Source organism: Thermobia domestica, chromosome 8 (assembly GCF_964235325.1).
Source record: "Thermobia domestica chromosome 8, izTheDome1.hap1.1, whole genome shotgun sequence".
Taxonomy (NCBI): Eukaryota; Metazoa; Arthropoda; class Insecta; order Zygentoma; family Lepismatidae; genus Thermobia; species Thermobia domestica.
In genome coordinates this window covers 19,673,625-19,686,956 of record NC_137461.1, presented here as the reverse complement: position 1 = coordinate 19,686,956, position 13,332 = coordinate 19,673,625, and the positions used below count along the sequence as shown (strand labels likewise).

Below are 13,332 nucleotides of genomic sequence, written 5' to 3'. Positions count from 1 at the left end.
CCGTATTCACCAGACGTTGCTCCTTCGGACTACTACTTGTTCGATTGCATGAACAACGATTTGATTGGACAGCGGTTTACTTCTTCAGAAGATATCGAAACATGGGTCTCTGACTGGATCGGTTCCAAGGATGAGGACTTCTTTCGCCACGGAATCCGTACATTGCCTGACAGATGGGCGAAAGTGGTGGCTAGCGATGGACAATATTTTTCTTAAGGTATTTATGTATTTTGTGTTTGTACTACAGCTTCAATGTGTGCGTACCAACCGCACGAATTAATTCCTAGACCAAATAAGTTTTCTTTTAACCCGTAAATTTTAAATATGGAACAACATGACGGAGTGAAGTGCGTGGCCTGTTTTTTAAAACACGAGTATACAATAAAATAAGAGTGCTTACCTGCTAATAAAATCTACACTACAAAAAAGGTGACAAACTAGTCTCCAAGAAGAAGTTTATATATTTACTAACACCGCAGTTCATTATATTTCCTTAATTTCATCTTTTAAGATACATTGCATGTTCTTTATAATCTTAATGGATAATAAATAGTCTAATAAATTGCAAACGAATTACCAAGATTTAGTAAGATGTTTACTTTCTTGCAGAAATAGATATCTGTCCGAGATATACTTATTTTTCTAAATGATGACTGTTTGGAAAAAACACATACCTGTTTTCTCATGAATCTTTAAATGAGGTGCTATTAACTAAATGAATTTCTAGCTAATGGCTGGAGATGACAAACGATGACGTATAGAAGAGATCTTGTCTTCAACAACCAAAATCGTTCATTACTCACCAAGTCATGCTATTACAAGAATCTAATAGTGCATCATTACTTCATGACACAACATATTTAGATCTAAAGTGGATACTTTCCGTCTGTTAGGATCAATATTAACAGATGGAATCCATATTCACTAAGAAATTAAACGTCGACTAAATGCAGGGAATTTGTGTTGTTATTCAGTTCCAAATCTTTTGTCGTCGTTAATTCTGTCGAGAATTTGAAGCTTAAAATATATAAAACGATAATCATGCCTATTGTTCTGTAAGGTTGCGAAATATGGTTGCTTACTCCAGTGGTGCCACCCCCCTCATGCCCATGACGCACCCCTCCTCAATTGTCTATCCGTAGGTGTTCTTCCATGAAAAAAATTGATTAATTTTTACATCCCCTCAAACATATTTATATAGATTTTTAACCCCACCCAAATATTTCAATGACGCAGTTTGCGTCATAGCCCCCCTTTGTGGGCACCCCTGCTTACTCTGAGGGACGAACGTAGACTGAAAGTATTTAAGAACAAGACCCAAGAGGAATGGCAATCGGGAATGGTAGAAACTTCAGAAGGAGGAACTGCATAATTTACACCCTTTACCAAACATTCCTAGAATCATCAAATCTAGGAGACTCAGGTGGGCAGGTCATGTAGCCAGAATAGAAGAAAGTAGGAACGCTTTCAAAGTTTTAACTGGAAATCCAATTAGACAATTACCATTAGGAAGACCTAATGTAAGCTAATTCGATGTAATAAACTAATTCGAACTATGTAAAGGGTGGACCATAATCATGTCGAATGATGTTTGACTGACTATAGTATTTGTACTTCTGGACAAAAAGTTTCGATATGGCAACACTATGTAGCCTCAGAGTAGGGATAAGGGTCACTGGACTTAGAACCGTTAGTGTATGCCAGATAGGACGGCGGGACTCTTGTCTAGGGGCGCGGTGACTCAGCGGTAGAGCGTTCACCTCTGGTGCTTGGGGTTCCGGGTTCGATCCCAGCCCCCGCCAAGTGAACTTTGTGTGGACAAACACCGTGCTCGTGGGTTTTCTCGGGGTTCTCCCGTTTCCTTTAACTTTCTTCATTCCACCATTTCACTCATCTCTCATCATCACCGTCTCCTTTAGCCCAACCGGCATAACCGTGGGACGTAAAACTTAAAGATTTCATTTCATTTTCATTTCCACTTCTTGAGAACACCATAACCCAAATGGAGAAGAAAGCATGGCAAAGCTTCAAGAATGTTGTGAAGAACTACCAGGGTAATACAAAAAGTCCTGATTGCGAACATATTGTAGAAGAATTGCTGCAAGATATTAGAAATATTGGGTATAATATGAGTGTCAAAGCATGCACATTTAGAAAATTTCCCACACGATCTTGGTGTCTATAGTGAAGAACACGATGAACGATTTCACCAGGATTTAAGGATATTGAACAGAGGTATCAAGGTGATTAGACCATTAATATGATGACCGACTGCTGCTGGTTGCTGAAAAGGGTGAATACAGGCGTTGTAACTCCTGGAATAATGGCAAAACGAAGGAAATTGTTTCATATTTAGTAGGCTTTTGTATGATTAATTGTAGAGTCAGAAACAATATTAATTATAGGTTGGAGCTATCATTTCTTATACCTCCAATCTATACTTAATATTGTTTTCGACTGTACATATTTGACTAACTATGGTATTTGTTTTCATTTGTATATTTAGTTACTTTTGTATATTTAGTTACTTTTGAAACCATTGTATGTACATGAAAAATATATATTATGTATTCTATATTATAATGTAGTTTGTACGTATTGATATAAATATACCTCCCCATTTCCAGGAAAACGTGATGTGATGGGGGAAAATGGTGTTATATTCATAACCAGCGCTCCAAAATTATAAGAAAACGCCACTCAAAACAAGATAATCGGACCTTTTTTTTTTTTTTTTTTCAAAATGCAGAGCAGTGTAATCAATCAAACATGAGCTAAAATCACAGACACAAGGACATATCTACAATAAACACTGTACGCTGAAGGTCCACACAAAACAAAGCGTTAACGAAGTAATTACTTCAAAATGTCAGCTGCACACTAACAAAAAATCCTTACCATTAGATAATATTCAATAAATTTAACCATTTGTATGAAAGAAACTTCAAAACTATCATATTTCACACACACACAAATTTATTTCGTCGGCGCCAAAGTGCATATCGGGCTTCCTCACGGCAACTGACACGGGAAAACTACAAATATACCCTGAGAGTGATTGTGGCACACGTGTAAAAGCATAAACAAGTTTACTTCGTCTCTCTGGCTTGTCATCTAATAAATCAATCACACTTTCAAATGCATTTGTCTTTTTTTTTTTTTTTTTTTTTAGTGGTTTTGCAGAGAAAATAAAGACAAGACTTAAAAAATCGAGAAAACCGAAACAAGATTAGAAATGCCACCCACGAGTCTAGTGGACAACACTAGTACACTAGTACACTAGTAGACTTTGAACACTGTACTAGCTTTATATGGTTCATAGCATGGAAACTATAAATTTTTAAATGGTTGTAAATATAATGAAAGAAAATTTATCAACAAGTAGGGCTTATAAAGATGGGCAGGTCATTACACAATATACTTTAAATATAGGTCTTACAATTTAACCCATTTTTATCATGCTCTATTCCTTATCTATATAAATGAACATCATTCGAATACGTACTGCATTTTGAATACTTAATTTCTTCTTGTTAATGAATAAGATACGAAATAATGAAGTCCCGATGATAAACCTTCATCATATCAACATAATTTAATAGTTTAGACTTCATATTTATACAATACTATCTAATTATTAAGTTGTTTAAACTATTTATTTCATATTCAATTATAGTTTACTATGGAAATTATTCGCATATTTCAAAGTAAACTAGCCTATTTTCTACATGAATAAATTTTTAATGGAACACTTTTGTCTAATTTTTTATTACTTGCATTCTATCTAGGTATTATCTATGTTACATTAGTTACCGCTATACCTACGAGCAGTGGCGTAGTTACGATTTTGTTTCGGGGGAGGCTTACTAACTTTAGTCCTGGAAATGTGAAAATTCTGCAACACATTTCATTCACTTTAATATAGTAAATAAAATTTCGGGGATGGCTTAAGCCCGGAAGCCCCCCTAAATACGCCACTGCCTACGAGAGTCTAGAAGTTTAAATAGTGTCTCTCTTAAAATTCAGTTGGGGATAGTTCACCACGCTGTAAACGACTTGGTTATGTTCGCTTTGCTTTGAACGTTGATTAGGGAACCTCGATGATATTTTTTTTTTTTTTTTTTTTTTTTGTAACTAGACCCTAATGTTACACAGCAAAAAATGAGGTATTGAAACAACACAAAATGACTACCACTTTGGCGTGTTACTTGTGTGTCTATTCAACACCAAGCACATCGCCTTCAGAGCATATCAGAAGTACCACGTTACTGACTGGGTATTTGCATCGTTTTTTATTGTTTGGTATGAGCAAAGCTTTGCGAGATATATTTCGCATTTGTGGCAAGTAACTAATAACATTCTATAGTTTCTGTAATATGTCACAATAATATTGTTGTAAACCTGTGAATCATCTGACAACAGTTACACAGATAGCGGTACTTCCATTTATTTCCTTTATCTGTTATTCTTGTGTCTTAGCACTTATAAACAGAAGATGGCAGGACTGTTGCCTAAGTAAGTGTTGTCAGACGATCCACAGGTTTACAGCAATATTATTGTGACCGATTACAGAAAACATAGAACATTATTCGTTACTTGGCGTAAGTGCCAAATATATTTCACAAAACTTTGCTCATATTAAACGATAAATACCAATGCAAATTCTCTCAGGTAATAACGAGTTATTGCTGATATGCTCCGAAGGCGACGTGCTTGGTGCTGAATTAACACACAAGTAACACGCTAAAGTGGTAGTTATTTTGTGTTGTTTCAACACCTCAGTTTTTACAGTGTAGTTATTCTTATGTAGCATTTGAATTTCCTATTACGAAGTATAAAATTCCATAAAGACTACTTTCAAAAGTCAAATACAAGTTTAGTCTTTAAAAAAACGAAAAATTTTCTATATGAGACAACAAGTAGGGATGCGCACGGTCGAGTCGAGTCGAGATTTAAGCCTGTCTCGACTCGTCTCGAGAAAATTTTGTCTCGACTCGAAAATATGTTTATGTCTCGACTCGACTCGAATTCCAGACGAAACGTCTCGAAATTCGAGTCGAGACAAAATATGAGTTAATATATACACACACATCAGCAAGAACATTATGACTATCTACCTAATTGTCAGTATGTCCGCCTTTGGCACTGATAACAACGGCGACGCGTCTTAGCATGGACGCAATGATCCGTGTAGGTCGCTGGAGAGAGTTGGCACCACATGTGCACCAGGCACGTAGTCCGGACTTCGTGAAGGGGGGGGGGTCCGTGACATGAAATACTGTGATCATCACACCAGGGGCTCGATCATTCTAAACAATTTTACTAGAACATATATTGCTTCGTTTAACCAAGATTTCGTAACGGAGGGGGAGTGAGCTCGATCAATCTAAACTACTTTACTATCAACATATATTGGTTTGTGAGAAAATGTTGGTAAGTATGTTAATAAACTATGAAGAAATCTCGAGTAAAATAAAAAAAAGTATTGAAAAAGATTATACAGTATTTACATCATTCCTCTATTTATTCAAAACAATTTTCTTTTCATTATGACCTCAACTATTATAAAAAGTACATATTCACTATTATAAAAAGTACATACTTAATAATGTCTTGTAAAATATTTTGCAATATCTGCGTTCTTTTTTCTGTTGAATCAAATGTTAACAGAACTTTCTTTCCACATATATTTTTGTTTCTATTATTCCGTCAACTATTGTCGGTTCCAAATGACAGGTTAAAGGAGCAATAGAAAATTGTTTTTGAAATAACATGTTTGATATTGCAAGGATGCGATGACGAAAAATTATGATAAAAAATGTTCACGCTGTTATACCACGGCACTATGCTTTCGGAAGCTTGAAATTTCCCTGACTAATTGCAGAAATTCTGAGAATTCCGCAACTTTTCTAGAAATTTCAAATTCCCTTAATCTTCCAGGATATCTCGCTCACCTCGCTACCATGTATTGCAAGTAGTACAAATTTCCTCATAAGAAAGAGTAACTAAAAGCTTCCTGTAGTTTACTTTTAACGCTGATCCTTCTTTTTCTCACTTCATTTTGTTTCATCCTTCCCTAATTTTTTTTTCATTTCTGGTCTCGAAGGGGGGGGAGTCCGGATCCCCCCTTGGCTACGTGCCTGTGTGCACACACAGATCACCTAATTCCCGTAAATTCCGGGGAAAGGGGCGATGCGCTTACGTCACGTTCAATCACATCCCAGATGTGTTGCATTGGGTTCAGATCCGACGAGTTGGGGGGCCAGAATATCACTTAGAACTCGCCCCTGTGTTCCTCGAACCACTTCCATCGAACTCCTGGCTTTGTGACATGATGCATTATCTTGTCGAAAAATGCCACTACTGTTGGGAAACATTTTCGTCTGGGGAAGCGAATAATCCAGAAGTTATGTGGCCCTATTGCGTTCATGGAAACGAAAATATAATAATTATAACTATGCTAAATTACTATAGACTGCCACTTGCTCATTCAGAGAATTTATGAAGTCCCTTTATCGTAATAGTTTTATACAAACTAGATATGGACTACGGTTAATAGTTTTAAACAAACTAGATAATCAAATATTATTATTATTGTTATATATGAAGTAAATCAAATATCACGACATTAATTATTAGTTTTAATTAACTGAATTGAGCTGAAAATTAAATCTTGATCTTGAAAGATTAACTATTAAATTTATGCGTTCTGTACCTTTCTATAGTAATAAATGCTGGCATTGGTTTCAAGGCTTTCTGAGTGAATACTTTCTTCAAAATAATATTAAATGTTGCAGAAAGATTTTCGAGACATTCGAGTCGAGTCGAGATTTTTACGAACAGTCTCGACTTGACTCGAAAATTGGAGTCGAGAAATACGTTTGTCTGACTCGTCTCGAATTTTACAAAGTGTGTCGCGACTCGAATCTCAACTCGAATTCAAGTCGAGATTCGACTCATGTCTCGACTCATGCGCATCCATAACAACAAGTGCTTTTCTACAATCGGGACAAGACAACAAAGAATTCTTAGAAAATCAGGACAAGGGCACAAAGAATGCTTTGAGAATCGGGATAAGGCAACAAAGAATCCTTCGAGAATCGGAACAAGATAACAAAGAATCCTTTTACCATCCGGACAAGGCCACAAAGAATTGTTTGAAAATCGCCACAAGAAGACAAAGAATACTTCGAGAATCGGGACAAGGTCACAAAGAATTTTTCGAGAATCAGGACAAGGTCACAAATAATCCTTCGAGAATCGGGACAAGGCAACAAAGAATTCTCCGAGAATCGGGACAAGGCCACAAAGAATTATTCAAGAATCGGAAAGAGACGACAAAAATCCTTTGAGAATTGGGACAAGGCCAAAAAGAATACGGACGTGGGAGACCCGGGTTCGATTCCCGGCGGGAGCTCATGTGATTCGGATTCCACGTTAATCAGTAGGTCCACGTCTCATATAGTCTTGCTGCTGAACGGGACGTTAAATTCAAAATCAACTCAACCCAAAAAGTATCCTTTGAGAATTGGGACAGGGCCACAAAGAATAATTTAAAATGGGGACAAGGCCACAAAGAATTCTTCGAGAGTTGGAACAAGATCACGAAGAATCCTTTGGGAATCGGGACAAGAAGACAAAGAATCATTCGAGAATCGGGACAAGACGACAAAGAATTCTGTGGGAATCGGGACAAGCCCACAAAGAATCCTTCGAGAATCGAGGCCAAAAAGAAAAAAAAACAAACAAAGAGAGAGAGAGAGAGAGAAAACTAATATTTTACCGCATTTCTTAAATGATAGTAGTAACTGATATTTCCATAGAGCATACAGGAGAAGGATATAAAGTTTGAACAGACTATACCAGGGATGAAAGCACTCTCAATTCCGAAATTATAGCGCAAAGAATTTTTTTTTAGGTGGCAAATTGAACGAGAGTTTCTCCGTTGTATTTTCAACTATTTTTCTTATACTTCTTATATGACGTGGAAGTAAACTTAGATCGGTCCTTCATGGAACCTCCATGGTTACGCCGCCATACTTTCATTCAAGATTATATACTTTCACACGAGAAAAAGCAAAATAAACACTAACACAAAACTCCATTTTAGTTTAAGAATCCTAAAACTAAATTTTCAGGAGAGTCAATTTTCAAAATTTTCCAAAGAAAGGCACCTGCTAAGCCTGAGTAGTATTCCATAACCCGAGATCCCCAGTCGTAAACTGTGACAGCACCCCTCACTGATTTTCAAAACCGGAGCCCTTGCTTACTCTTCCTTGGCGTCTTAAGTTAGTCTAAAAGCGATGTGTATATTATTTTCGATGTATATATAAAAGCGATGTATATATATATAGAGGTCCTTCTTGGGGAGGTCTGTGTCTCAGAGCCCAGCACTATAAAAAGCTTGATAAGATGGCTAAATAATGGGGCACTATAAAAAGCCTGATACTTTTGTTACAATCAATATTATAATAAGATTAAGTACAAACTATTGAACAAAAATATAAATTTTAGGTATCAAAATTATGTGAACTCCATAAATAACGGAGCCTAGTTTGTGAACAGAGAGCATTTTTGGGAAAATAGAAAATTGCTTGCAGATTCTTTTTAGAGAATAATATTATTGTTGTGATGAGTTTCCTTTAAACTGCATTGTACAAAATTACGAAATTTCGTATACGAAAGCTACTTGATATTCAGTTTGTAATTTGTCATCCCGTGTGGGAATATATACTGTATATATGACACAGGAGAAGAAACATGAATTTTAACTATCTTGATTGATGTTTGTCAGTTTTCAGCATTAAGGCTACACAAGAGATGATCTACAACTTATTGTGATTACCAAACCACTCTCTCATTTATGTTTGAACCAAATATCCTCATTGAATTTAAATCCATGACCATACTTACAGAAATGAAGCTGCTAAGCCACCTGGCCACGAATGGCCACAGATATGAATTTCAGCACTTTTGAATGTCACACTCACAAAAGCAGGATTGACCCTAAGTATTTCGCAAAACAACAACAACAACAACAAAACCTCCATTACTCTTCTGAGATGAACATAAGTAAATGTAATTTCGATTTCGATCAAATTTGTGATGAAACTTGTTAGTATATATGGTAGTTTGCTCTAACACTTTTACATAGCTTATAGTGTTTACCGTTTACACTATTAATGTTATAAACTTTGCAAAGCAAAATGGTAATATTAATAACACCCGTTGCACCACCCCTAAACTTTGCTACCCTAGACGACTGCCTAGTTCGCCTAATAGTTGGCATTTAAAAATAGAAGCTCGCAATGTGCGGTCGCAAGTTATCTAGTAAGGAAATAGCTTTGCTCACACCAAAAAATAACAACTAATACACATTCCCTGTCCGTTACTAGATCAAAATGATGTTTCTAAAGAAGAAACAAAATGGAGCAGAGTTATGAATTTAGGTTATCATCATATATTCTGCTATTCTTGACAGATCATTTGCTGCAACTGAGAAGCTTCCATGCTCCACAGTCTTCGGCTAACCTCTTGGTCTTCACATACGATTTCTCAGTTTTTATATCATCCATTAACCCCTTTCTGCATGATTTTTTTCTTTTAGAGAAAAAAAAAATAATCAGCATTGGAAATCCTCCTATGGGAACTTGAAAATTGAATTAAAACTTGAATTTGAGATTTTTCACTTAATTCCAACGAGAAATAAGTAAGTGTCATATATGACACACTTACAACTCACAAAGAACATGCCAGATGACACCAAAATCTCTTATTCATACGTGTCAATATCTCACACAGCAGACAAAACAGTCATTTGGTGCCTTTGATAAATCACAAAAAAAGCTAAAGTGAAAAAAGGTTATGTGCCATATATAGCACGGCATGCGGTAAAGGGTTAATTGTAATCTTCTTCGCCCTCTCCCTCTCTTTCCTGACACCCTACCCTCTAAAACGTCCGACATGATGCAGTTCCTTCTTAGCCAATGTCACAAACAATTTCTCTTCCTCTTCTTAATAATATCTAAAATTGTTCTTTTCTCCCCCACCATTTCTAACAACCTCTCATTCGTTTTCTGCTCGACACAGCTAATTCTTTCACTTCTTCTCCACACCCACATTTCGAAAGCTTCCAGTTGCTTTTCCACCGCCTTCGCTCAATGTCCAAGTTTCTGCCCAATACAGTACGATACTCCACACAGAACATTTTATGAGTATTTTTCTCAACTCTTCATTCAAGGTGCCACAAAATAGTCTTTTCTTCCCTCTAAAGCAGCGTTTCCCAACCTTTTTCAGCTTGCGACCGACTGCGGGTGTAACTTGAATTCTCGCGGCACACTGATAGATATATTATTATTATTATTATTATTATTATTATTATTATTATTATTATTATTTGTAAATAGAAAATACCGTCGTTTTTTTCTGTGATTACTGACCTCCTTGTCACAGAGAATAAAGCTCGATCATTGGTTTTCCCCCATCGTAAAACATTATGCTTATTTTTCATTCAAATTCAAAAATAGAAAACAATTCCAATGAAATATAGGACTAAGGCTTTTAAAAATACACTTTCTTTTTCGAAGACTGTATCCAACCTTTCACTAAGAAAGATCACTAAATAACGAACGAACAAACAAACCTCTTGACTTTTAAAACAGATGGAGGTAATTTGTATGAGTGTTTGCTTTGTCGAAAGGGTAGAATGAGATTTTAAAATTTCAAGTTACGAAATATATAACCTGTAAGAATAAAGAAGCAATAATGGTCATAATAAGGATAATAAATACATTTTTTCAACATTAAAAATCTGCCGACAAGTAACAGAATGTGAAACTTATAATTTATTAACATGGTTAATATACGTCACAATTTTAACGTTAAATATTAATAAAATTCTGTTTTCGAAATACAATCTATGTAGTAGTAATGTATGTACAATAACATATTACTATATTTTTTCCATTGTAGAGGTTCATAGTAATGTGAAATTCAAATACACATATTTCCTGTCTTGCAATTTGGTTGCTATATAATTAAGAATTTTATTTTCATTTCCTCGCGGCACACCAGCGGCCCATTCGTGGCACACCAGTGTGCCGCGGCACACCGGTTGGGAAACGCTGCTCTAAAGGCTTCTTTCACCATTCCCCCTTGGTTTTATTTCATGACTCGCAATTCATACCATCACTAAAAATACTACCCACGTATCGAAAATTTGACACCTGTTCTACTTTCTCCCCTTCTACTTCAATATTTGATACCAACCGCTTCGTTCCGATCGCCATGACTTTCCCTTTTTAACAAAACAAAATAGGACGGGGTTATGAGGTTAAGTAGACGACGCCATTCTTTTATCCTTATACTACTAGTCTTTCCATTTCAACTGTGCCTCTTCTGGCCTTTCTACTGTCGATGGGTGTCTTCCCGTACCTCCCTCGAAAGGGAAGAAACAAGTTGCTGCGGCCGAGATTTTTCAATTGTTGGATGCGTTGCAACAGTGAATTATTTCACAAACTTCGCTGTGCTCTGTCTTGTTAGTCATTTTAAGTAGCCTACAATCTCCACTTAAGATCAAACGACTAAATGAGAAATTGGCAACACAGGTGAGGTCATTCACTTCTTTTCCCTAAGCAAAGGGAGGGTTTCCTTCATCCGAGTTGGTTGAGGTGGGGCCCAAAGTATATTTCGCATATTTTTCGACGGCACACCTGAGATAGACAGGCTCTACCTTTAAAATATATCAACTTTCACATAGTAACACAAAGTAACGTGTGATATTACATAACAACGCCGTAGTATAATGTATCTTCCAATGTGGTAGCACATGGGATGGGTTATATCATGCAAGTGATTACATATTTCTACAATATATTTAGCAGTGAGCTCCTTCGTGGCTAAATGGTTAGTGTACGCGCCTATGGCGCGGGATACCCGTGTTCGATTCCCGGCGAGAGCTCATGTGGTTCGAATTCCACGTTAATCAGTAGGTCCACGTCTCATATAGCCTCGTTGCTGAAAGGGACGTTAAACTCAAGTCAACTCAATATATATAGCAAGAGATATGTCATTCTATAAACATTTTGGATACAAAAAAGTATGTAATGTAAAATTCTATCTTGTTTAAAGAAAATTGACCACCGCTCTTTCAAAAGTCCTGTATTCTTATCCGTAAGATGATAATTCATGCTGAAGTACTAAGATTTTCTTCAAACGGCTGCGACAATACAACCTTCAAAAGAGAGATGTACGCCCTTCTTTCTGAACAAGAATGTATATACAATAAAATAAAGAGACTTACCTGTTAACGCAACATACACTAGCAAAATGTAAGAAACTGATCTATCAGAAGGTGAAGTTTATATATTTATCAATATTGCAGTTCATTATTTTTCCTAATTTCATCTTTTAAGATTACATTATATGTTTCTGTAATCTTAATGAATATAGATAGTCAAGAGAAATGCAAATAAATTACCTTGATTTGGAAGAAATTTCTTCCAGAAATATAGATCTACCCGAGGTGTGTTCGTTGACCCTTGTCTGATAAAAACATACACTTATTTCCTTATTATTCTTTTAAATGTAGTCTCGTTAAGCTAAATGAGCTTTTAATTAATGGCTGAACGTGAACACTTAGACGAATTGTAGAAGACAAACTATACCCAAAAAGCAGAATTGGATCTTACGCACCAGATCATGCTAGTATAAGGATCTTGTACCCAGCGACGCAACTAATCTAGTTGCTGTTCGGGGCAAGAACTCGCTTTAGCTCCCTCCCCCCTTCCCTGATCAACCAAACCAAAACGCTCCCCAACTACACCTGATACGGCATCACACAGTAATTCTCCTGTTCCATTTTTTTCTTCTCAAAATTACAGAACGTAATTTAATTTTTTAATACAAGATAAAACACCAAACTAATTAGTATTTGATTGCCAAATAATCTGAGAGTAGCATGCTTGACATGTGTACAATGAATCAACAGTCTGTTGCTTTAGAATAGAATATTTAATTATGACAAACAATCAAGCTGTTGTCTCGAGTATTATACTCGGACATTTTGCAAATCTCTTAAATCGATGTAAGTTAAGTGAAAACACAAAAAGCTGGAACTAAAATTTAACTTTTTGGGTTCTTTTGGTTACACAGGTTTTTACAATGTCCTCAAGAGATAGCTTTGAAGCTAACTTATGCTCTACGGATATGATTCTAAGGTTGGTGAGTCGTTGTTGTCCTGTTAAGATCGAAGCAGAGATGGAGTGGGTCAGTGGGTCGTGGGTCAACCGCATGTGACCCACTGCGACCCACCACCCACCATGACCCACTGAG

The 13,332-nt window shown here is 36.3% G+C and overlaps 1 protein-coding gene across 1 annotated transcript in view; it reads right to left on the bottom strand.

Moving 5' to 3' along the window:
* LOC145692753 (phenoloxidase 2-like) overlaps window positions 1-12,358 on the bottom strand; it is an 87,225-nt gene extending 74,867 nt beyond the window's left edge. Inside the window, exon 1 of the mRNA XM_081768195.1 lies at window positions 12,302-12,358. The gene's annotated coding sequence lies outside the window, so the exon portion shown is untranslated. The remainder of the gene's footprint in view (window positions 1-12,301) is intronic.
* Between the last annotated feature and the right edge of the window lie 974 nt (window positions 12,359-13,332).